The sequence below is a fragment of the Lucilia sericata genome, unplaced genomic scaffold (genome assembly GCF_015586225.1).
Source record: "Lucilia sericata isolate MDLA Ls3-8-SP2 unplaced genomic scaffold, ASM1558622v1 Contig000417F_arrow, whole genome shotgun sequence".
In the NCBI taxonomy this organism is placed as follows: Eukaryota; Metazoa; Arthropoda; class Insecta; order Diptera; family Calliphoridae; genus Lucilia; species Lucilia sericata.
The window spans coordinates 210,778-237,713 of NW_023994434.1; the positions used below are offsets into that span (position 1 = coordinate 210,778).

Genomic DNA, 26,936 nt, shown 5'->3' on the forward strand with positions numbered 1-26,936 from the left:
CTAGTTCAGTTCTAGTTCAGTTCTAGTTCAGTTCTAGTTCAGTTCTAGTTCAGTTCTAGTTCAGTCTAGTTCAGTTCTAGTTCAGTTCTAGTTCAGTTCTAGTTCAGTTCTAGTTCAGTTCTAGTTCAGTTCTAGTTCAGTTCTAGTTCAGTTCTAGTTCAGTTCTAGTTCAGTTCTAGTTCAGCTTCTAGTTCAGTTCTAGTCAGTTCTAGTTCAGTTCTAGTTCAGTTCTAGTTCAGTTCTAGTTCAGTTCTAGTTCAGTTCTAGTTCAGTTCTAGTTCAGTTCTAGTTCAGTTCTAGTTCAGTTCTAGTTCAGTTCTAGTTCAGTTCTAGTTCAGTTCTAGTTCAGTTCTAGTTCAGTTCTAGTTCAGTTCTAGTTCAGTTCTAGTTCAGTTCTAGTTCAGTTCTAGTTCAGTTCTAGTTCAGTTCTAGTTCAGTTCTAGTTCAGTTCTAGTTCAGTTCTAGTTCAGTTCTAGTTCAGTTTCTAGTTCAGTTCTAGTTCAGTTCTAGTTCAGTTCTAGTTCAGTTCTAGTTCAGTTCTAGTTCAGTTCTAGTTCAGTTCTAGTTCAGTTCTAGTTCAGTTCTAGTTCAGTTCTAGTTCAGTTCTAGTTCAGTTCTAGTTCAGTTCTAGTTCAGTTCTAGTTCAGTTCTAGTTCAGTTCTAGTTCAGTTCTAGTTCAGTTCTAGTTCAGTTCTAGTTCAGTTCTAGTTCAGTTCTAGTTCAGTTCTAGTTCAGTTCTAGTTCAGTTCTAGTTCAGTTCTAGTTCAGTTCTAGTTCAGTTCTAGTTCAGTTCTAGTTCAGTTCTAGTTCAGTTCTAGTTCAGTTCTAGTTCAGTTCTAGTTCAGTTCTAGTTCAGTTCTAGTTCAGTTCTAGTTCAGTTCTAGTCAGTTCTAGTTCAGTTCTAGTTCAGTTCTAGTTCAGTTTCTAGTTCAGTTCTAGTTCTAGTTCAGTTCTAGTTCTAGTTCTAGTTCAGTTCTAGTTCAGTTAGTTCAGTTCTAGTTCAGTTCTAGTTCAGTTCTAGTTCAGTTCTAGTTCAGTTCTAGTTCAGTTCTAGTTCAGTTCTAGTTCAGTTCTAGTTCAGTTCTAGTTCAGTTCAGTTCTAGTTCAGTTCTAGTTCAGTTCTAGTTCAGTTCTAGTTCAGTTCTAGTTCAGTTTCTAGTTCAGTTCTAGTTCAGTTCTAGTTCAGTTCTAGTTCAGTTCTAGTTCAGTTCTAGTTCAGTTCTAGTTCAGTTCTAGTTCAGTTCTAGTTCAGTTCTAGTTCAGTTCTAGTTCAGTTCTAGTTCAGTTCTAGTTCAGTTCTAGTTCAGTTCTAGTTCAGTTCTAGTTCAGTTCTAGTTCAGTTCTAGTTCAGTTCTAGTTCAGTTCTAGTTCAGTTCTAGTTCAGTTCTAGTTCAGTTCTAGTTCATTCTAGTTTAGTTCAGTTCTAGTTCAGTTCTAGTTCAGTTCTAGTTCAGTTCTAGTTCAGTTCTAGTTCAGTTCTAGTTCAGTTCTAGTTCACTTTAGTTCTAGTTCAGTTCTAGTTCAATTCTAGTTCAGTTCTAGTATCTATAATATAAATGCGTAACACTCTCTTAAAGAAAAACTTTTTCAAACTAAAACTAAAAAATTGTAAAGATACACAGTAATATTTAAATTTATTTCTATACAAGTTGTTGACATTAAAAAAAATTTACGAAACCATGGTATCACATGTGTTTGTAAAATGGTCTATGAAGTTGTATAAGTACCAAAATGTGAAAGCACAGTAGGCCTAAAGGCAATCTTAGCATAAATAAAAGAAGTAATAACTTCACTATAGATTTATTGCGATGACTAAGAAATAAAAGAACAAATGTGTAATAATTTGTTAAATTAATTAGTCGGAATTTTGTACTTTGTTAATCACAACTTATGCCCCACTGTGCCATTTAATATGGGTATCACCCACATGTAGCTTGATTGTTATTATGATTTTTGTTTTCAGAGGCTTCATTGACATCAAAGAAGGTAATTTCTACGTATATTTACATACGAATATTAAGGTGGTGTTCTTTGAAATAAAAATAACTTTTTTCACCTGAGATGAAAACTTTTTGGCATGATTTTTAAACTAGAATTAACCAACAGTTAACTGTTTCAGTAGCTATGTGCACCAAATAATTTTGATATCATAGAATAAGGCATATAAATAGTTGAATTTGGCGCCCTCCTAATGAACAAAGAGTCTTACTTTCATTATTTACTTTTTCAATATATTGTTTATATGCAAATATAAAGGCAGTTTTTTCAATATAAAATATATTTAAGTTTTTTTTTTTTTTTCAAATAAAATATAGAAAAATACTGAATGGTATGTTATAGCTGCTGGAAAAATATTTTTTATTATTACAATACTTTTTCATAGGATTTTTTTTTATTATCAAGGAATCACTATTGTGTTTTTTTTTATTATGTGTTCTAATATGTATGTATATGTATGTATAACAAGTTTTTCTACACAGTATTTTTTTTTTTTTTTTTTCTAAAAGCTTTGAAGAGTTCTCTACAATTTTTTTGTTTGTTTTCAGATTTCTATGACAAGTATTTGTTGTTTGATTATTTTTTTCAATTCTGTTCTTTTTTCATTCTTTTCCAGCTCAATTTCAAGAGGTTTCAGTGAAAATCTACTGTAAAACCTTGTATTGGAACATTTTAAGTTGTTGTTTTGTTTGCTGGCTGCTGCTGCTTTTTCTCATCATCATCTTGGATAAAGGTCAAGTGTATTGATTTTTCTTTATGCAGTCAATTTTATAAGGAGAATTCAACTGCTGATAAGTAAGTACCTAAAGGTAGCTTTAATTAATTAAAATAATGGTCAATATACACTCAAACATATGTATGTTTGTTTATATATCAATTTCAATAGCAAAGCACTTGAAATATTACTTTAACCCTGAATCTTACTCGTATAGGTCAATGTTACCCGCTACTATTTTAACGGCCCTAATGTAAAAGCTGATTTCATTAGATAAATTGAAGATATTTAAATATAAAATACCTTTTTATGTTAAAAATTTCTTTGTTGTTGTTTGATAATTCTTTAGTACTAGTTCTGAATATACATTTGTCTGATGTATTAATGCAGTTCTGTTCTAGTTCGGTTCTAGTTCTGTTCTAGTTCTGTTCTAGTTCATTAGTTTGTTCTAGTTCTGTTCTAGTTTTTCTGTTCTAGTTCTAGTTCTAGTTCTGTTCTAGTTCTGTTCTAGTTCTGTTCTAGTTCTGTTCTAGTTCTGTTCTAGTTCTGTTCTAGTTCTGTTCTAGTTCTGTTCTGTTCTAGTTCGTTCTAGTTCTGTTCTAGTTCTGTTCTAGTTCTGTTCTAGTTCTGTTCTAGTTCTAGTTCTGTTCTAGTTCTGTTTAGTTCTGTTCTAGTTCTGTTCTAGTTCTGTTCTAGTTCTGTTCTAGTTCTGTTCTAGTTCTGTTCTAGTTCTGTTCTAGTTCTGTTCTAGTTCTGTTCTAGTTCTGTTCTAGTTTTAGTTCTGTTCTAGTTCTGTTCTAGTTCTGTTCTAGTTCTGTTCTAGTTCTGTTCTAGTTCTGTTCTAGTTCTGTTCTAGTTCTGTTCTTCTGTTCTAGTTCTGTTCTAGTTCTGTTCTAGTTCTGTTCTAGTTCTGTTCTAGTTCTGTTCTAGTTCTGTTCTAGTTCTGTTCTAGTTCTAGTTCTGTTCTAGTTCTGTTCTAGTTCTGTTCTAGTTCTAGTTGTGTTCTAGTTCTGTTCTAGTTCTGTTCTAGTTCTGTTCTAGTTCTGTTCTAGTTCTGTTCTGTTCTAGTTCTGTTCTAGTTCTGTTCTAGTTCTGTTCTAGTTCTGTTCTAGTTCTGTTCTAGTTCTGTTCTAGTCTGTTCTAGTTCTGTTCTGTTCTGTTCTAGTTCTGTTCTAGTTCTAGTTCTGTTCCGTTCTGTTCTAGTTCTGTTCTACTTCTGTTCTAGTTCTGTTCTAGTTCTGTTCTAGTTCTGTTCTAGTTCTGTTCTAGTGCTGTTCTATCTGTTCTGTTCTGTAGTTCTGTTCTAGTTCTGTTCTAGTTCTGTTCTAGTTCAGTTCTAGTTCGTTCTAGTTCTGTTCTAGTCTGTTCTAGTTCTGTTCTAGTTCTGTTCTAGTTGTTCTAGTTCTGTTGTAGTTCTGTTCTAGCTATGTCTGTTCTGTTCTAGTTCTAGTTCTAGTTCTGTTCTGTTTCTGTTCTGTTCTGTTCTAGTTCTGTTCTAGTTCTGTTCTAGTTCTGTTCTAGTTCTGTTCTAGTTCTGTTCTAGTTCTGTTCTAGTTCTGTTCTAGTTCTGTTCTAGTTCTGTTCTAGTTCTGTTCTGTTCTAGTTCTGTTCTAGTTCTGTTCTAGTTCTGTTCTAGTTCTGTTCTAGTTCTGTTCTAGTTCTGTTCTAGTCTGTTCTAGTTTGTTCTAGTTCGTTCTAGTTCTGTTCTAGTTCTGTTCTAGTTCTGTTCTAGTTCTGTTCTAGTTCTGTTCTAGTTCTGTTCTGTCTTTAGTTCTGTTCTAGTTCTGTTCTAGTTCTGTTCTAGTTCTGTTTTTAGGGATATACATTTTTTGAAGCAGGCTAATGTATTTATTATTTGAATTCCTTATAAATAATGTTTTATTTTTGTGTCATTCTTGAAATATATATGTATGATCTATTATATATCATCTAAATGTAACATATTCTAATGGAAGTAACAATTCATATTTATGAACAACGTTAACAATAATAGTAAAAAAATTGAAAAGCATTAGAAACATTTACAGGGAATTTGAAACGCTCAGAAACTTTGATGTAAAATGTTAATTGTTTAATAGATTTATAGGGGGAATTTTTAACCAAATCGTTTGAAATTTATTTAAATTTTTCATTCAGTTTTCCATTTAAAAAATGCATGCACCTGTATAAATATTTCGTTTGTTGCATATCCTTTTCAACTTTGATCTCTAGATACTTGCAACTACTTGTGGCTGGATGCATCAATCGCCACAATAACAATTTACATTCATCTGTTCACATCAAAGGATAAAATTTTTTATATTTTTCTATTTGTTTTTATAAAAAACAAATAAAGCTTTTACCTATTTTTATGTTGCTATTGTGGTTCCATTTTATTATTTTTTTTTGATGACAGTATGAATGCTCCTCTCTAATATTTTTATAGTGCTTCATCAATTTGATGCATGCACATAAAAGTGTATTTGTTTATTTTTTTTTTTTTTTTTTTTTTGTGAAAAAAATATAAAATTTTCTATGGAAAACCAGAAAATTGTAATATTAAATTTAAAAAAAAATAACTTTTTGGTTTTGTTCTAAAATTTTATCCAAAAAATATTGGGAATTTGTCATTTTTAAAGCTCTTAAACAAATCTTTCTTTTATTACTTGAAAATATGTACATTTATTACAGATTCAATTACTTCAACCATGCAGAAATATAAAGAGTAACACTTTAACATCTCCAAATTAGTAAAATATCCCTAAAGTCCTGTAAATATAGCAAATATTTCACCCTTGTAAGTAATACCATCCAAAATAACAACAACTGTCAACATTGTTTTCTCTTACAACATTTTGCAAACAATTAACACTTCCTCTGTAAAAACAACAACATCAAATTTGAATGTTGTGCAAAAAAACAACAGGAAAATGAAAAATCTTCAATGTAAATATGTAAGCGAAATAAATCTTAAGTTTTATTTTAGTGACAATTTCAATTGTTCAAAAGTGTGAATTCATGTACAACAATTGGGTGAAATGACAATGATATTAATACATACAAACAAAACACGTTCACACCCCCTTTCGAAAGACAAACAAAGCAGCCAAACAAACACATACTTACATACATACATATGTATATAAACAAAAATTTCTATGAGTTGAAAATAAATGATTTGTTAAACTGGCAAAACCAACAAAAAAATATCAGAAAAAGGACAAAAAAACACAATACTCGTGAACAATGCAAAGAATCATTGAAAAGGAAACATTGACATTGTATTTTACACACTATTCTATAAGGACACAGCTACACACGTACACATATAAGCAGATACAGAACTAAAAAGCTAAAATTTCGCTTGAGATCTGCGTTTTTTAAAATGGTACTAAATTGAGTACAAAATATAGCTACTCGGTGTTCCCATAGGATTCTATTTTCTTCTGTTTTATTATATTTTATTAATTTGCTTCAATTAAAATCAGTTCTATTTCAGTTCTAGTTCTAGTTCAGTTCTAGTTCAGTTCTAGTTCAGTTCTAGTTCAGTTCTAGTTCAGTTCTAGTTCAGTTCTAGTTCAGTTCTAGTTCAGTTCTAGTTCAGTTCTAGTTCAGTTCTAGTTCAGTCTAGTTCAGTTCTAGTTCAGTTCTAGTCAGTTCATTTCTAGTTCAGTTCTAGTTTAGTTCAGTTCAGTTCAGTTCTAGTTCATTCTAGTTCAGTTCTAGTCAGTTCTAGTTCAGTTCTAGTTCAGTTCTAGTTCAGTTCTAGTTCAGTTCTAGTTCAGTTCTAGTTCAGTTCTAGTTCAGTTCTAGTTCAGTTCTAGTTCAGTTCTATTCAGTTCTAGTTCAGTTCTAGTTCAGTCTAGTTCAGTTCTAGTTCAGTTCTAGTTCAGTTCTAGTTCAGTTCTAGTTCAGTTCTAGTTCAGTTCTAGTTCAGTTCTAGTCAGTTCTAGTTCAGTTCTAGTTCAGTTCTAGTTCAGTTCTAGTTCAGTTCTAGTTCAGTTCTAGTTCAGTTCTAGTTCAGTTCTAGTTCAGTTCTAGTTCAGTTCTAGTTCAGTTCTAGTTCAGTTCTAGTTCAGTTAGTCAGTTCTAGTTCAGTTCTAGTTCAGTTCTAGTTCAGTTTAGTTCAGTTCTAGTTCAGTTCTAGTTCAGTTCTAGTTCAGTTCTAGTTCAGTTCTAGTTCAGTTCTAGTTCAGTTCTAGTTCAGTTCTAGTTCAGTTCTAGTTCAGTCTAGTTCAGTTTAGTTCAGTCTAGTTCAGTTCTAGTTCAGTTCTAGTTCAGTTCTAGTCAGTTCTAGTTCATTTCTAGTTCAGTTCTAGTTCAGTTCTAGTTCAGTTCTAGTTCAGTTCTAGTTCAGTTCTAGTTCAGTTCTAGTTCAGTTCTAGTTCAGTTCTAGTTCAGTTCTAGTTCAGTTCTAGTTCAGTTCTAGTTCAGTTCTAGTTCAGTTCTAGTTCAGTTCTAGTTCAGTTCTAGTTCAGTTCTAGTTCTAGTTCAGTTCTAGTTCAGTTCTAGTTCAGTTCTAGTTTCAGTTCTAGTTCAGTTCTAGTTCAGTTCTAGTTCAGTTCTAGTTCAGTTCTAGTTCAGTTCTAGTTCAGTTCTAGTTCAGTTCTAGTTCAGTTCTAGTTCAGTTCTAGTTCAGTTCTAGTTCAGTTCTAGTTCAATTCTAGTTCAGTTCTAGTTCAATTCTAGTTCAGTTCTAGTTCAGTTCTAGTTCAGTTCTAGTTCAGTTCTTGTTCAGTTCTAAGCCAGTTCTAGTTCAATTCTAATTCAGTTCTATTTATGTTCTTGTTCTTCAAATAGTACTTTGTATTGTAGTTAGTACATTTTAATTTCCCAATCCTTTCACACTGCTTTTTAACAAAAAGAATAAAAGAGTTCGAGTGGAATTGTTTTGAATTGAAATAGAAAATACTGAATAGACATACATATACAAACTTACAATATGCATATATGAGTGAGTGTGCTTAAAAATTGTTTGTTTGCATTCAAATTTATGTAAAATCAAATCTCCACTGTTCAGTGAATTTTATTACACAAATAATCCAAAAACACAATAATATTGTACGCATTATAAATTATTGTAAAAACGTACAAACTTTCACACAGATACAAATAAATACAAATATACATTTATATAATAATAGAAATGACAACAATTACAACAGGCTAATATATAGATTTAAATACACTGAGAAAACTATATTTATTATTAGTCCCTTATAGTTGATAAAATTTTTAATTTACTTCTACAGTGTCTATGATGAGTTACGATTGAATCAAAAGCCTAACAAGTAGGTTAGTTAAACTAGTGTTAACTTTGAATTCAAAATTCATCAAATTTACTACGTATTAAAATTTTTGAAAAATAACATATTATTTTTATATTATTTTCTTTCAATGTAACTAACTATTTATGATATAAATAATGTATCTTAAAGTTGAAAAATAGTTTTGGGGTGTTTTCAGGCGTATAAATTTGATACCAGAGAACTAAGTTTTACAACAAACTTAATATACTTAGTACTTTTACAGATTTCCGCTAAAAATTTTAAATATTTTTTTTTTTAATTGAAAAGAAACAAGTTTTCAATATACATATGTATAATAGAATAAATATTATCTGAATTCAATAGAAAAAACTTTAAATATCTATAAAGAATTTAAGGAACAACTTAGATTTTTATAATTTTTTTATTGAGTATCTATCTAAATAACTTCAGGCTATATTTCAACTTTCTTGAAAAGATTTCCTTTTTACTTGTTACCATATAATACGTAGATAACTTTAAAAACATTTTTCCATTCAATAGAATTAATGTGAAGAATTCTTCAATCAAATTTCAAAGTATACATTGAAATCTGTTAATCACATTAAATAAACTCTTCCTAGAATATACAATATTTTTAGAAAAATACATATCTTCTCAATGACACAAACTCATATTGTACTCTTACTTCTATTGTCAGCTTTACATATATTTACATTTCTTATTTTCTAATAAGGAACAATTTCTTCTGGTATATCACTTGCACATGTATCAAAATAATGTATACTTTCCTTCGTATTTAAGTAAATAAATATGTATGTATATGTATGTACTTTCTGCAACATTTGAGGCCAATATCCAGGAAATTTCTATGGAAGATTGTATAAGCTTTAGTATTTTCGTTTTTTTTTTTTCATTTCCTGGAATTATTTTTAATACCTACGCTTTTTTCAATTTGTGCCCTCCAACTGTGTTGGTTTTGTCGTAAGTTCCTCTCACTTCCTGTTTGTATGTTTTTCGGGAGGATTGTTATTATTTGATTCGATTTTTACTAACACACGTGTTAGCTTGATGTGTTAACACAAACAAGTCCATACACACACACTTGCAAAAATATTTGTGTAGGTATGCATATGGGGTTTGCAAGTTTGATGTAATTGTATGTTTGTAAAAAGTATTTTTTTCGACAATTTGATTAAAATTCCAAACATATAGAAAACGTGGAACAGAATGCAAATAGAGATAATAGAACTGAACTGAACTGAACTAGAACTGAACTAGAACTGAACTAGAAACTGAACTAGAACTGAACTAGAACTGAACTAGAAACTGAAAGAACTGAACTAGAACTGAACTAGAACTGAACTAGAACTGAACTAGAACTGAACTAGAACTGAACTAGAACTGAACTAGAACTGAACTAGAAGAACTAGAACTGAACTAGAACTGAACTAGAACTGAACTAGAACTGAACTAGAACTGAACTAGAACTGAACTAGAACTGAACTAGAACTGAACTAGAACTGAACTAGAACTGAACTAGAACTGAACTAGAACTGAACTAGAACTGAACTAGAATGAACTAGAAACTGAACTAGAACTGAACTAGAACTGAAACTGAACTAGAACTGAACTAGAACTGAACTAGAACTGAACTAGAACTGAACTAGAACTGAACTAGAACTGAACTAGAACTGAACTAGAACTGAACTAGAACTGAACTAGAACTGAACTAGAACTGAACTAGAACTGAACAGAAAAACTGAACTAGAACTGAACTAGAACTGAACTAGAACTGAACTAGAACTGAACTAGAACTGAACTAGAACTGAACTAGAACTGAACTAGAACTGAACTAGAACTGAACTAGAAAACTGAACTGAACTAGAACTGAACTAGAACTGAACTAGAACTGAACTAGAACTGAACTAGAACTGAACTAGAACTGAACTAGAACTGAACTAGAACTGAACTAGAACTGAACTAGAACTGAACTAGAACTGAACTAGAACTGAACTAGAACTGAACTAGAACTGAACTAGAACTGAACTAGAACTGAACTAGAACTGAACTAGAACTGAACTAGAACTGAACTAGAACTGAACTAGAACTGAAATAGAACTGAATAGAACTGAAACTAGAACTGAACTAGAACTGAACTAGAACTGAACTAGAACTGAACTAGAACTGAACTAGAACTGAACTAGAACTGAACTAGAACTGAACTAGAACTGAACTAGAACTGAACTAGAACTGAACTAGAACTGAACTAGAACTGAACTAGAACTGAACTAGAACTGAACTAGAACTGAACTAGAAACTGAACTAGAACTGAACTAGAACTGAACTAGAACTGAACTAGAACTGAACTAGAACTGAACTAGAACTGAACTAGAACTGAACTAGAACTGAACTAGAACTGAACTAGAACTGAACTAGAACTGAACTAGAACTGAACTAGAACTGAACTAGAACTGAACTAGAACTGAACTAGAACTGAACTAGAACTGAACTAGAACTGAACTAGAACTGAACTAGAACTGAACTAGAACTGAACTAGAGAACTGAACTAGAACTGAACTAGAACTGAACTAGAACTGAACTAGAACTGAACTAGAACTGAACTAGAACTGAACTAGAACTGAACCTAGAACTGAACTAGAACTGAACTAGAACTGAACTAGAACTGAACTAGAACTGAACTAGAACTGAACTAGAACTGAACTAAAACTGAACTAGAACTGAACTAGAACTGAACTAGAACTGACCTAGAACTGAACTAGAACTGAACTAGAACTGAACTAAAACTAACTGAACTAGAACTAGAACTGAACTAGAACTGAACTAGAACTGAACTAGAACTGAACTAGAACTGAACTAGAACTGAACTAGAACTGAACTAGAACTGAACTAGAACTGAACTAGAACTGAACTAGAACTGAACTAGAACTGAACTAGAACTGAACTAGAACTGAACTAGAACTGAACTAGAACTGAACTAACTGAACTAGAACTGAACTAGAACTGAACTAGAACTGAACTAGAACTGAACTAGAACTGAACTAGAACTGAACTAGAACTGAACTAGAACTGAACTAGAACTGAACTAGAACTGAACTAGAACTGAACTAGAACTGAACTAGAACTGAACTAGAACTGAACTAGAACTGAACTAGAACTGAACTAGAACTGAACTAGAACTGAACTAGAACTGAACTAGACTGAACTAACTAGAACTGAACTAGAACTGAACTAGAACTGAACTAGAACTGAACTAGAACTGAACTAGAACTGAACTAGAACTGAACTAGAACTGAACTAGAACTGAACTAGAACTGAACTAGAACTTAACTAGAACTTAACTAGAACTGAACTAGAACTGAACTAGAACTGAACTAGAACTGAACTAGAACTGAACTAGAACTGAACTAGAACTGAACTAGAACGGAAGTAGAACTGAACTGAATTAGAACTGAACTGAACTGAACTAGAACTGAACTAGAACTGAACTAGAACTGAACTAGAACTGAACTAGAACTGAACTAGAACTGAACTAGAACTGAACTAGAACTGAACTAGAACTGAACTAGAACTGAACTAGAACTGAACTAGAACTGAACTAGAACTGAACTAGAACTGAACTAGAACTGAACTAGAACTGAACTAGAACTGAACTAGAACTGAACTAGAACTGAACTAGAACTGAACTAGAACTGAACTAGAACTGAACTAGAACTGAACTAGAACTGAACTAGAACTGAACTAGAACTGAACTAGAACTGAACTAGAACTGAACTAGAACTGAACTAGAACTGAACTAGAACTGAACTAGAACTGAACTAGAACTGAACTAGAACTGAACTAGAACTGAACTAGAACTGAACTAGAACGGAAGTAGAACTGAACTGAATTAGAACTGAACTGAACTGAACTAGAACTGAACTAGAACTGAACTAGAACTGAACTAGAACTGAACTAGAACTGAACTAAACTGAACTAGAACTGAACTAGAACTGAACTAGAACTGAACTAGAACTGAACTAGAACTGAACTAGAACTGAACTAGAAAAACTGAACTAGAACTGAACTAGAACTGAACTAGAACTGAACTAGAACTGAACTAGAACTGAACTAGAACTGAACTAGAACTGAACTAGAACTGAACTTGAACTGAACTAGAACTAAAGTAGAACTGAACTAGAATGAACTAGAACTGAACTAGAACTGAACTAGAACTGAACTAGAATGGAACTAGACTGAACTAGAACTGAACTAGAACTGGAACTAGAACTGAACTAGAACTGAACTAGAACTGAACTAGAACTGAACTAGAACTGAACTAGAACTGAACTAGAACTGAACTAGAACTGAACTAGAACTGAACTAGAACTGACTAACTGAACTAGAACTGAACTAGAACTGAACTAGAACTGAACTAGAACTGAACTAGAACTGAACTAAACTTGAACTAGAATGAACTAGAACTGGAACTAGAAAACTGAACTCGAACTGAACTGCACTCTGAACTAACTGAACTTGAATCTGAACTAGAACTATTACATAACACGGTGGTTTTTATGAATACGACCCTTCCTTTATAACCACTGCTAATTTTTCCTAAAAAATAACTGACAAACAGTGACACATGTGATGTCAAATGTAATACCAAGAATTTAAGCAAGCTTAACAAAATAGTACAAATAAAATAAATTTACTGTTTTAAGAAAAACAAAAGCTAGAAATTTCACCAAAAATTTTACTTTAAACCACAAGTAAATGAAGGAAACAAGTATTTAATATCAATATTTATAATGTTCGACTTTAAAAAGCTAGCTTTTTAAATAAATAAAGTATAAAATAAAAAAATAAAATAAAATATTTTATGATGATATTTTAATTAAATTAAAGCCTGTTGGCACTAACGACTCTAACAGCTGCATTGCTTCTCTTATATTTCGGAATAAATAAAACTTTCCATTTCCATAAGGACTGATATTTCACTGGCCACTTGTTTGAAATACACATCATCATCATCATACATCCAAGCAAATTAATGTGATGAATTACTTAAAATGTTAACTTTTTTAATATTTATTTTCATTTCTTTCATTGCGTTTACTTTTTTCATTTCCATCATGCCCTTTCTGTTGTGCTTTAAAAATGTGGCTGCTGATTGGCCTTAAGGTATGCTATATAAGTTTACAGTTTGTTTTTTTTTTTTTCTCTTTTTTGTATTACAGAAATTAAATTAAAAGCGACTTTTTTCACTTTATGAAGAGTAAATATAAACCTACTTTTTTATTTCTGCGCAACAACTAAAATGCCCTTAAGTGAACTACAATGGCAATGACACAAAGGGAGATATTTTTGGGAAGAGGGAGAAAAAATTAGAAAGCATAGTACTAACTTTTGAAGGAAAAAGATTTTAAAGTAAACTTTAAGGCATTGATAAACTAATCTTCTAAATAAATTTGAATTATATTATATATAAGAAAACGGACAAATTTTAATAACAAATATTTAAAACTAGAACAGAACTAGAACAGAACTAGAACAGAACTAGAACAGAACTAGAACATAACTAGAACAGAACTAGAACAGAACTAGAACAGAACTAGAACAGAACTAGAACAGAACTAGAACAGAACTAGAACAGAACTAGAACATGAACTAGAACAGAACTAGAAACAGAACTAGAACTAGAAAGAACTAGAACAGAACTAGAACAGAACTAGAACAGAACTAGAACAGAACTAGAAAGAACTAGAACAGAACTAGAACAGAACTAGAACAGAACTAGAACAGAACTAGAACAGAACTAGAACCAGAACTAGAACAGAACTAGAACAGAACTAGAACAGAACTAGAACAGAACTAGAACAGAACTAGAACCAGAACTAGAACAGAACTAGAACAGAACTAGACAGAACTAGAACAGAACTAGAACAGAACTAGAACAGAACTAGAATAGAACTAGACCAGAACAGAACTAGAACAGAACAGAACAGAACTAGAACAGAACTAGAACAGAACTAGAACAGAACTAGAACAGAACTAGAACAGAACTAGAACAGAACTAGAACAGAACTAGAACAGAACTAGAACAGAACTAGAACAGAACTAGAACAGAACTAGAACAGAACTAGAACAGAACTAGAACAGAACTAGAACAGAACTAGAACAGAACTAGAACAGAACTAGAACAGAACTAGAACAGAACTAGAACAGAACTAGAACAGAACTAGAACAGAACTAGAACAGAACTAGAACAGAACTAGAACAGAACTAGAACAGAACAAGAACAGAACTAGAACAGAACTAGAACAGAACTTAGAACAGAACTAGAACAGAACTTGAACAGAACTAGAACAGAACTAGAACAGAACTAGAACAGAACTAGAACAGAACTAGAACCAGAACTAGAACAGAACTAGAACAGACAGAACTAGAACAGAACTAGAACAGAACTAGAAGGGAACTAGAACTGAACTACAACACGTTAATTAAATTTTAAATTTTCTTCACCATCATAAAGAAAAATTCATTGTTTTTCAAATGAAATTCCAAATTAAATATGAAATTAAAGAATTTTTGTTTATTTATCTTGATTTGAAAATTTATTTCATTTCTTTTGTTTCATTAACGTGCAACATCTGTACAGTATAATTTTGTATGCGTTGCACTGCACTAGCTTCAAAATGCCTCAGTAGCAATTTGAAATGTTTTAGACAAGTTGATCTCAAGTAGAATTCAAGAAATTTTTTGTTCATAAATCAGTTAGGAAATGTAAAATTACAAAGAAACAATATTTATTTATAAAATAAATTGAAAATGAAATTGCATAAACAAATTTTCAAACAAAATTACAAATGTAAAGTTCAAAAGTTTAATACTAAATATTTAAGAGTTTTCAAAAGAAGCAATGAAGTGTAATTGAAATGAGTTGTTAGCAGAAATCTCGAATTCTTGGAAACAAAAGATTTTAGATTAAAAATTAATCCAAATATAACAATTGTTACATTAATACCTAAACCACCCCTCTTTACTAATGCTCCATATTTAAATTCATTTCTCCTTTAAACAAACAAATAATGTTCATTGACCTTATTGTAAAATAAAGTAAAAAATTTATAATCTTTCAAACCTTATTTTGTAAATTGTTATTTGTTGTAATAATTAATGAAGTGTCAATTTTAAAATCAACACTTTAGTTGAAAAGTTTCTTGTTGAGTCTTTTTTTTTTTGCTCAAAATTCGTATAAATAACATTGTTCTTCTTGTCAATGTGTCCTCTTTTAAACATTTTAGTAACTGCTTTTGACACCCCGTTCACACCCACCTCTCATAAGCTAATGTGACATGTCAAATGATAAAAGTTTTATGTGAAATAAATTATGTTATAAATAAGAATGTACAAAAATAATACAGTAAAATAAAGTAGAGTGAAAGATGGAGAAAACTACTTAGGTAAAATCATTATAGCAGAAAATTTATTTCTGTTCAGTATTAGACGAATTTAAACAGAACTGAACTAGAACCGAAATCGAATTGAACTAGAACTGAACTAGAACTGAACTAGAACTGAACTAGAACTGAACTAGAACTGAACTAGAACTGAACTAGAACTGAACTAGAACTGAACTAGAACTGAACTAGAACTGAACTAAACTAGAACTGAACTAAACTAGAACTGAACTAAACTAGAACTGAACTAGAACTGAACTAGAACTGAACTAGAACTGAACTAGAACTGAACTAGAACTGAACTAGAACTGAACTAGAACTGAACTAGAAACTGAACTAGAACTGAACTAGAACTGAACTAGAACTGAACTAGAACTTAACTAGAACTGAACTAGAACTGAACTAGAACTGAACTAAACTGAACTAGAACTGAACTAGAACTGAACTAGAACTGAACTAGAACTGAACTAGAACTGAATTAGAACTGAACTAGAACTGAACTAGAACTGAACTAGAACTGAACTAGAACTGAACTAGAACTGAACTAGAACTGAACTAGAACTGAACTAGAACTGAACTAGAACTGAACTAGAACTGAACTAGAACTGAACTAGAACTGAACTAGAACTGAACTAGAACTGAACTAGAACTGAACTAGAACTGAACTAGAACTGAACTAGAACTGAACTAGAACTGAACTAGAACTGAACTAGAACTGAACTAGAACTGAACTAGAACTGAACTAGAACTGAACTAGAACTGAACTAGAACTGAACTAGAACTGAACTAGAACTGAACTAGAACTGAACTAGAACTGAACTAGAACTGAACTAGAACTGAACTAGAACTGAACTAGAACTGAACTAGAACTGAACTAGAATTGAACTAGAACTGAACTAGAACTGAACTAGAACTGAACTAGAACTGAACTAGAACTGAACTAAAACTGAACTAGAACTGAACTAGAACTGAACTAGAACTGAACTAGAACTGAACTAGAACTGAACTAGAACTGAACTAGAACTGAACTAGAACTGAACTAGAACTGAACTAGAACTGAACTAGACCTGAACAAGAACTGAACTAGAACTGAACTAGAACTGAACTAGAACAGAACTAGAACTGAACTAGAACTGAACTAGAACTGAACTAGAACTGAACTAGAACTGAACTAGAACTGAACTAGAACTGAACTAGAACTGAACTAGAACTGTACTAGAACTGAACTAGAACTGAACTAGAACTGAACTAGAACTGAACTAGAACTGAACTACAACTGAACTACAACTGAACTGCAACTGAACTACAACTGAACTACAACTGAACTAGAACTGAACTAGAACTGAACTAGAACTGAACTAGAACTGAACTAGAACTGAACTAGAACTGAACTAGAACTGAACTAGAACTGAACTAGAACTGAACTAGAACTGAACTAGAACTGAACTAGAACTGAACTAGAACTGAACTAGAACTGAACTAGAACTGAACTAGAACTGAACTAGAACTGAACTAGAACTGAACTAGAACTGAACTAGAACTGAACTAGAACTGAACTAGAACTGAACTAGAACTGAACTAGAACTGAACTAGAACTGAACTACGAACTGAACTAGAACTGAACTAGAACTGAACTAGAACTGAACTAGAACTGAACTAGAACTGAACTAGAACTGAACTAGAACTGAACTAAAACTGAACTAGAACTGAAACTAGAACTGAATTAAAACTGAACTAAAACTGAACTAGAACTGAACTAGAACTGAACTAGAACTGAACTAGAACTGAACTAGAACTGAACTAGAACTGAACTAGAACTGAACTAGAACTGAACTGGAACTGAACTAGAACTGAACTAGAACTGAACTAGAACTGAACTAGAACTGAACTAGAACTGAACTAGAACTGAACTAGAACTGAACTAGAACTGAACTAGAACTGAACTAGAACTGAACTAGAACTGAACTAGAACTGAACTAGAACTGAACTAGAACTGAACTAGAACTGAACTAGAACTGAACTAGAACTGAACTAGAACTGAACTAGAACTGAACTAGAACTGAACTAGAACTGAACTAGAACTGAACTAGAACTGAACTAGAACTGAACTAGAACTGAACTAGAACTGAACTAGAACTGAACTAGAACTGGACTATAACTAAACTAGAACTGAACTATAACTAAACTAGAACAGAACTAGAAATGAACTAGAAATGAACTAGAACTGAACTAGAACTAAACTAGAACTGAACTAGAACTGAACTAGAACTGAACTAGAACTGAACTAGAACTGAACTAGAACTGAACTAGAACTGAACTAGAACTGAACTAGAACTGAACTAGAACTGAACTAGAACTGAACTAGAACTGAACTAGAACTGAACTAGAACTGAACTAGAACTGAACTAGAACTGAACTAGAACTGAACTAGAACTGAACTAGAACTGAACTAAAACTGAACTAGAACTGAACTAGAACTGAACTAGAACTGACTAACTGAACTAGAACTGAAACTAGACTAAACTAGAACAAGAAATGAACTAGAAGGTAAAATTTGATCTTCTAGTGAAAATCGCATTTTGTAGTGAAATGTCAAAAATATTTCTTTATTCATGTAGGGTATTCTAGAGCAACGGTTCCCAAAAGGGGGTCCGCGGACCCCTAGTGGTCCGTAGCAAAATCCTAGGGGGTCCGCGAAGACGAACGACAAAAATCATGAATAAAAAATATTCTCTATTTGTTAGAAAATATTAAAAATATCTCCAAATTTTTCATAAATACTAAAATACACAATTTTTATTCAATAATCCAGATTTGTTGGTGACTCTTTGAATTTTACTGTTTCGGTCGTTTATCAGGATGAAGCTAGGCCCTACAAATTTATTGTTTCACTTTTATAAAGTAAAGTATTACGTGATTTGTAATTTTTAAAAATATATATGTATCGAAATAAATGTTTTTTATAGCAGACGGATAATGATTTGCCTTAGAATTAAATACTGATACTGGTATCCCGGAATATGAAGTTAGGTGACATTTCATAATATTTTTTTTAAATTGTAAGCAAAAGTGTTAATCTAGTTAATTTTAAATATAAATATTCCATTCCAACGTGATACACAGATTTTAACTTCATTTTGTCCAATATTATTAAATCAACATCAGAAAATTCATAGCGTTTTGCGTAAATAGTCAAAACCACGCAGTAAAATAATTCGTAGGTATTTTAAAATTCAAATTTAAGATCCAAATTCACAGTACATTCGCAAAGAGTTCAGGTCATATTTTATGTGGGTAACGCATTCTGCAACAACATCCGAAGAAGTCTAACTTTCACATATTTTCCCGAAAACTTAGCTTACATACTCAGCTCACTCCTATGCAATCGCAAAAAAATTTAGAAACATGACTCTTTAAGCACATGTCGACAATACTTGTTAAAGAAACCTTTTCTCTACCTTGACGAGAAATGAACATAAAGCTCTCACGATCATAAAATTAAACATCATGTTAGAAGTCATTCTATATTTAAAACCATGAAATTGAAAACATCTCCGAAATACTAAATGTTCTCAATGTACGGGAATATTTTATAGGGTTTATGGACAAGGACTAAGACAATTTTCGGACGAACAATTACACAGTGATACAGCAAAAAATGCAGGGGTTCTCATATACCAATTCCATTTCGTTATAGTCCATAGAGTAGGAATATATTTTTAATTTTTTTCGATCACTTCGTTTAGTTCCTTTTTAAGAGCAAAAGATGTGAAAAAGAGCTATTTTTGAAGTTTTAACTTTAAAAAATATATGTTTGGTAGTTTGCAACCGATTTTCAAATTGGATATTTTGTTTTAAAGATACAATTGTTGTCTTTCAACCCAAAAAAATAAATCCAAAATTTATGATTAATGTCTTGGTTACGGCCATTTAAGTAAAAAAAACTCACACTTTTTTCACAATTTTAATTTTCATACTGCTCTACGTTGGCCATGAATTTTAGCTTTTATTACATTTGAAAAAAGGCACATTAAGTTGGGTTTCCAATGATGGTCAATTTATCATAATCGATGAAAAAGGTTATGAGTTGTGCTAAGTTTTATAAAAATATAGCATATTTCTTCCATACAAAAACGTTCATGTTTCTGGTTTTCTTTGTAATAAGTTTAAAAAATGTTTATAAACATTTTTAGACAAAAATTAATTTGTATGGAGAAAACCAAAAATTCGAGAAACATGCTATTAGAAAAATTGGCATAAATCATAGATTTTTATGAAATAACAAGTTTTAGAAATCTTCCTTTATGTGATTCTTCAGGAAAGTAATAAAGATGAACTCACTGCCTCATGGTCAAAGTAGAGCATGATGAAAATGAAAATTTTTTAAAAAAGTGTGAGTTTTTTTACTTAAACGACCGTAACTCAGACATTTGACCATAAATTTTGGATTTCTTTTTTTGGATTAAAAGACACTTGTATCATTAAAAAAAATATCGGATTTGAAAATCGGATGAAAACTACTAAACTTATGATTGTTGAAATTTAAAACTTCAAAAATGGCTTTTTTTCGCATCTTTTGCTCTTAAAAGTAAGTTAACGAAGTGATAGGGGAAAACTAAAAATATATTCGTACTCTATGGACTATAACGAAATAGAATTGGTATATGAGAACGCCTGCATTTTATTTTTCTTCACTTTTGTATCACAGTGTTATCTATAACAATAAGATATCAAAATATGTATGGGGGTCCGTGAAATTAAATAAATTCCTCAAGGGGTCCGCGAATTAAAAAACGGTGGGAACCGCTGTTCTAGAGGAATTTCTAAAAACAAATACATTCCTAACGAAATGAAAGAAATATTGCTAAAATGTTGAAAAAACCAAAGAGTAAAAAATGTTAACAGTTTAATAATAAATGTATTTTTTTGGTTGTAGATACTTTGCAAAAAGTGTTGGAAGAATGTTTTTCACACACATACAAACAAAAATGTATGCATGCCTGCTTCTTGCATACTAACAATTACTTTTAAAGCTACTTTTACAGTAAGCAGCCCCTCCTCTAGTAGTGCCACCGGATGGATGCTGCTAGTGGCTGCTGCTGTTGTAACAATGCATGGAAACAACCACTCTGACAAACATTAATATCTTCGGTACGAATATGCAACATAATATTTTCATTTCGAGGCAATAACAGTCAACAAACTGTCGCCTTGTAGTGATTTATTGAAATGGAAGTTAGAACACAAAACACTTACTGACATTATAAACATACATAAAGAATTACATACAAATGTGCTGGTATAAATAGTAACCCAGCAAACATAATTTATTTAAATAAAATTTATTAAAAGTATTTTTCTTTTTTACTTTTTATTCAATATTTCTCTGAAATCTTTCGTAAAGTTTTTAGTTTTAAGAGTTTTTATTTCAACATGTTTGTTGGGTTATTACACTCTTACTTGTACTTGTACATGTGTGAATGTTTATATGTATGTTTATAAATATGCAGAAATAGCAATGAGATTGCAACAACTTTTACTGCTTCGACTACAATCTTCAACTATGGTTATTTTAAAAATATGTATAATAATATATGTATAAATAAATAAAATAGAGCATAAATATGTTGTTGCTTCTATAAAGTTCTCCTATATGTTTTTTATTTTAAAAATAGAACAAAAATATATAGAAAATAATAAAAATAATAGTGTAACAAAACATTAAACAAATTGTAATGTATAGTAGTTATAGCAGTGACAGTTTCACAAGAACTGATTACGAATCAACCGCCATAAATTTTTCTAAAAATACACAATTTATTAATTTATTTTTTAAGAATAACTTTCAGTAATAAACAATTTGACCTTTGACTCTACACGTTCACAAACTTTACTTTCTCTATTTATTTCTCTATGACCTCTAGGATATTTCTTTCGATTTTTATTAAAATTTTATAAATATTTTCAACTAAGTTTTCAAATCTCAGAGCCCCAAAGACTCGGATTAACATTATCCGGTTTGCTTTAAAATTTCAAAGTTGCTTACTGCATAGTAATAATATACGGGTCTAAATAGAAGTAACTATAAGGATCAGATCTAAATAGAAGTAACTATAAGGAAACATGAGTCAAACTTTTAAGTCTTGGGTGAAACTGTACCTTTTAATGCGAAAATTTAAATAAAAATATATTCCAAACATTCATATTAGACCAGCTTAACAAAAACCAATTTTATTCTAGAGTAAAATCTAGTTCTTAGTAAAATTCGCAATTTCCAGAGTTTCCAATTTTTAGTGAAATTTTTATCTTTTGTGGAGGAGTGTCGAGTTTTCTTGATGGTATTCTGAATTTTGAATTTTTGTGAAATTTCGATTTTCTAGTAAAATTTTGAATTTTAAATTAAATTTCGAATTTTTTGTCTAATTTTAAATGAAATTTTAATTTTTAATTAAGTTACTAATTTGTGGTGAAATTTTGATTTTCTAGTGAAATTGTGATTTTCAAGTGAAATTTTAATTTTCTAATTAAATTATGATTCTCAAGTGAAATCTTAATTTTCTAATGAAATTTGAAATTTCTAGAAAAATATCGAATTTCTAATGAAATTTCGATTTTCAGTGAATTTCTTTATTTTTTAGTAAAATTTCAAAATTTTAGCGAAATTTCAAAATTTTATTGAAATTTCAAACTTTAAGGTAATCTAGTAAAATTTTGATCTTCTAGTGAAATTTTTATTTTCTATCGAAAATTTCGATATTTAAATTTCTGATGAATGTACATTTTTTATAAAAATGTTAAATCTTTAATAAAATTTTAATTTTTAGTGAAAATACGAATTTGAAGTAAAATTTAATTCTTTTGTGAAACTAAAATTTTTGATTTTCTAGTAAAATTTCGAAATCGATTTCAAATTTTTGTGAAATTACAAAATTCTAGTGCAATTTAGAATTTTGATTTTTAGTGAAATTTTGATTTTCTGGTGAAATGTCAACTTCTGAAACAAATTCAAAATCGAATTAATAGTCTAATTTCTAATAAAATTTAAAATTTGCAGTGAAACTTCGAATTTAATTTTTCAATTTCTAATCAAATTTCGAATAACTTGTGAAAATTTAAATTATTAGAGAAATCAGAAGTTCTCGTGAAATTTCGAATTTATAATGATATCTCCGATTAGTGAAATTTATTATTTCTAACGAAATTTGGATTTACTAGTGACATTTTGAATTAATGAAATTTCGGATTTCTGGTTAAATTTCAAATTTCTAATAAAATTTTTATTTTTTTTTTTTGAACATTGAATTTAAATTTAAATTTAACTAGAAAACAACTTGAACTGAACTAGAACTAGAACTGACTAGAACTGAACTAGAACTGAACTAGAACTGAACTAGAACTGAACTAGAACTGAACTAGAACTGAACTAGAACTGAACTAGAACTGAACTAGAACTGAACTAGAACTGAACTAGAACTGAACTAGAACTGAACTAGAACTGAACTAGAACTGAACTAGAACTGAACTAGAACTGAACTAGAACTGAACTAGAACTGAACTAGAACTGAACTAGAACTGAACTAGAATTGAACTAGAACTGAACTAGAACTGAACTAGAACTGAACTAGAACTGAACTAGTACTGAACTAGAACTGAACTAGAACTGAACTAGAACTGAACTAGAACTGAACTAGAACTGAACTAGAACTGAACTAGAACTGAACTAGAACTGAACTAGAACTGAACTAGAACTGAACTAGAATTGAACTAGAACTGAACTAGAACTGAACTAGAACTGAACTTGAACTGAACTAGAAATGAACTAAAATTGAACTAGAAATATGAAAATATGGACGATTTAAATTAAAATTAGTAACGATTGTTTAGTTTAGAATTATGTATAGTAAAAATACTATTTTCCCGCAATTTACTAAAGAACAAAATTAATTTTTATTAAAATTTCAAATTTCAGTTAAAATTTCGAGTTTTTAAATTCTCTAGTACAAAAAACCAAGAAAAAACCACAATTTTGTAATAAAACTTAATTTGAGCCCATCTAATTCCGTGCACAAAGTTGACATAAATTACAATGTAATTTTCAAATAAAGATATAAAATATTTCTTTATATTTTCTGCATTTTTTTTTTAAATACATTTTAATTTATTAAAAATAGTATGAGAAAAAAAGTAAAATTTATTATGTTAAACTTTTACCACAAATTACTTATATCTCTATGTGGTTAATACAAAAATACTGAGTTTTAAATACAAATTAATTTTCATATAAAATCACTACAATATTCAACATTAAGTTCTCAATTAAAATAATAAATATTGATTTCATAAAAGCAAATGCTAAAAAATTTTCATTTTTTTTTTTTTTTTTTTTTTTTTTTGTAAACCACTTGATAAATCCACAATTTCAGTTTCCTCCTTAGTGCAGTCAGTAGTAGTGGCAAATAAGCGAGTAATTGGGAATGAAAGCCTCAAACATAAATCTCATAAAAGCCAACACATTAGTACACATGCAAACGAACATTTTTTTATTCATTCATAATCTTTTAAAGGTATTTGCAAAAAATAGTAATACATAATGGTTAATTGAAATTATAAGCCAAGTAAAGCATTAATTTCCAGGCATTTATTCACACGGTATTTTTGCCATTGCTGCTTTAGCTGCTGCTGCTTCTGCAGCAGCTGATTATGATTTTGCTGCTGTTCGTTTTTATTTTCATTTGTTAAAAATACATAACCGCCGTCGTATTGTATGTCAACTTTGTAATACATGCGTTAACATTTTTACTGCTACATACAAATATTATGTATTATCAGCAAAAATAAAACCTACCAGCTCTTAATACATTTTCCTTGTTTTATTTTTTAGGGCAAAATTAAAGCAGAAGTTTAAAAGAACTAATAAATTTTCTAGTGAATACTAAATTTCCCAAAAAAAATTATCTAACTGAAAGTGTAATACCTACTACCTGATCTACATTCCTCAAAATTCCAAACAAAATGTTTCATTCATTAAATTTTTGTTAATGCCTTAAACTCCTTTAAATTTCTGTTTTGCAAAATACTCATACGCAAAAAGTTTTACTTGGTTAAAGCCAACATGTGTAAAATGCATTTATGTTGATATTTATGTTTTTAAATAAATACAAACATGTTTATATTAGTTGGTGTGAAAGTCGCTGCAATCGTGTGTATGCATGTCATCAAAGTGTAAAATTAATAATTTGCCTTGTATCGTAATGTTGCCCGGAACAGGCGTATTAATAAGGTGTTGGGCTGACCTCCAAATGCAAAAACAAAATTCGATGTCAGTGTTCAAATCTAGTTTATTTGTAGTTCAATTTCAGTTCAGTTCTAGTTCAGTTCTAGTTCAGTTCTAGTTTAATTCTAGTTTAGTTCTAGTTTAGTTCTAGTTTAGTTCTAGTTCAGTTCTAGTTCAGTTCTAGTTCAGTTCTAGTTCAGTTCTAGTTCTAGTTCAGTTCTAGTTCAGTTCTAGTTCAGTTCTAGTTCAGTTCTAGTTCAGTTCTAGTTCAGTTCTAGTTCAGTTCTAGTTCAGTTCTAGTTCAGTTCTAGTTCAGTTCTAGTTCAGTTCTAGTTCAGTTCTAGTTCAGTTCTAGTCAGTTCTAGTTCAGTTCTAGTTCAGTTCTAGTTCAGTTCTAGTTCAGTTCTAGTTCAGTTCTAGTTCAGTTCTAGTTCAGTTCTAGTTCAGTTCTAGTTCGTTCTAGTTCAGTTCTAGTTCAGTTCTAGTTCAGTTCTAGTTCAGTCTAGTTCAGTTCTAGTTCAGTTCTAGTTCAGTTCTAGTTCAGTTCTAGTTCAGTTCTAGTTCAGTTCTAGTTCAGTTCTAGTTCAGTTCTAGTTCAGTCTAGTCTTCTAGTTCAGTTCTAGTTCAGTTCTAGTTCAGTTCTAGTTCAGTTCTAGTTCAGTTCTAGTTCAGTTCTAGTTCAGTTCTAGTTCAGTTCTAGTTCAGTTCTAGTTCAGTTCTAGTTCAGTTCTAGTTCAGTTCTAGTTCAGTTCTAGTTCAGTTCTAGTTCAGTTCTAGTTCAGTTCTAGTTCAGTTCTAGTTCAGTTCTAGTTCAGTTCTAGTTCAGTTCTAGTTCAGTTCTAGTTCAGTTCTAGTTCAGTTCTAGTTCAGTTCTAGTTCTAGTTCAGTTCTAGTTCAGTTCTAGTTCAGTTCTAGTTCAGTTCTAGTTCAGTTCTAGTTCAGTTCTAGTTCAGTTCTAGTTCAGTTCTAGTTCAGTTCTAGTTCAGTTCTAGTTCAGTTCTAGTTCAGTTCTAGTTCAGTTCTAGTTCAGTTCTAGTTCAGTTCTAGTTCAGTTCTAGTTCAGTTCTAGTTCAGTTCTAGTTCAGTTCTAGTTCAGTTCTAGTTCAGTTCTAGTTCAGTTCTAGTTCAGTTCTAGTTCAGTTCTAGTTCAGTTCTAGTTCAGTTCTAGTTCAGTTCTAGTTCAGTTCTAGTTCAGTTCTAGTTCAGTTCTAGTTCAGTTCTAGTTCAGTTCTAGTTCAGTTCTAATTCAGTTCTAGTTCAGTTCTAGTTCAGTTCTAGTTCAGTTCTAGTTCAGTTCTAGTTCAGTTCTAGTTCAGTTCTAGTTCAGTTCTAGTTCAGTTCTAGTTCAGTTCTAGTTCAGTTCTAGTTCAGTTCTAGTTCAGTTCTAGTTCAGTTCTAGTTCAGTTCTAGTTCAGTTCTAGTTCAGTTTCTAGTTCAGTTCTAGTTCAGTTCTAGTTCAGTTCTAGTTCAGTTCTAGTTCAGTTCTAGTTCAGTTCTAGTTCAGTTCTAGTTCAGTTCTAGTTCAGTTCTAGTTCAGTTCTAGTTCAGTTCTAGTTCAGTTCTAGTTCAGTTCTAGTTCAGTTCTAGTTCAGTTCTAGTTCAGTTCTAGTTCAGTTCTAGTTCAGTTCTAGTCAGTTCTAGTTCAGTTCTAGTTCAGTTCTAGTTCAGTTCTAGTTCAGTTCTAGTTCAGTTCTAGTTCAGTTCTAGTTCAGTTCTAGTTCAGTTCTAGTTCAGTTCTAGTTCAGTTCTAGTTCAGTTCTAGTTCAGTTCTAGTTCAGTTCTAGTTAGTTCAGTTCTAGTTCAGTTCTAGTTCAGTTCTAGTTCAGTTCTAGTTCAGTTCTAGTTCAGTTCTAGTTCAGTCTAGTTCAGTTCTAGTTCAGTTCTAGTTCAGTTCTAGTTCAGTTCTAGTTCAGTTCTAGTTCAGTTCTAGTTCAGTTCTAGTTCAGTTCTAGTTCAGTTCTAGTTCAGTTCTAGTTCAGTTCTAGTTCAGTTCTAGTTCAGTTCTAGTTCAGTTCTAGTTCAGTTCTAGTTCAATTCTAGTTCAATTCTAATTCAGTTCTAGTTCAGTTCTAGTTCAGTTCTAGTTCAGTTCTAGTTCGTTCTAGTTCAGTTCTATTTCAGTTCTAGTTCAGTTCTATTCAGTTCTAGTTCAGTTCTAGTTCAGTTCTAGTTCAGTTCTAGTTCAGTTCTAGTTCAGTTCTAGTCAGTTCTAGTTCAGTTAGTCAGTTCTAGTTCAGTTC

General features: G+C 31.0%; 1 protein-coding gene and 1 long non-coding RNA gene across 5 annotated transcripts in view; one reads left to right on the top strand and one right to left on the bottom strand.

Moving 5' to 3' along the window:
* Positions 1–26,936, bottom strand: part of LOC119604666 — a 259,457-nt gene that overhangs the window by 168,636 nt on the left and 63,885 nt on the right. The gene's annotated exons all lie outside the window — the stretch shown is intronic.
* The window catches only part of LOC119604661 (protein kinase 4-like), a 121,133-nt gene that overhangs the window by 29,054 nt on the left and 65,143 nt on the right, over positions 1–26,936 (top strand). For both annotated transcript variants that reach the window (XM_037957433.1, XM_037957434.1), the window contains exon 2: positions 2,615–2,793. The gene's annotated coding sequence lies outside the window, so the exon portion shown is untranslated. The remainder of the gene's footprint in view (positions 1–2,614; positions 2,794–26,936) is intronic.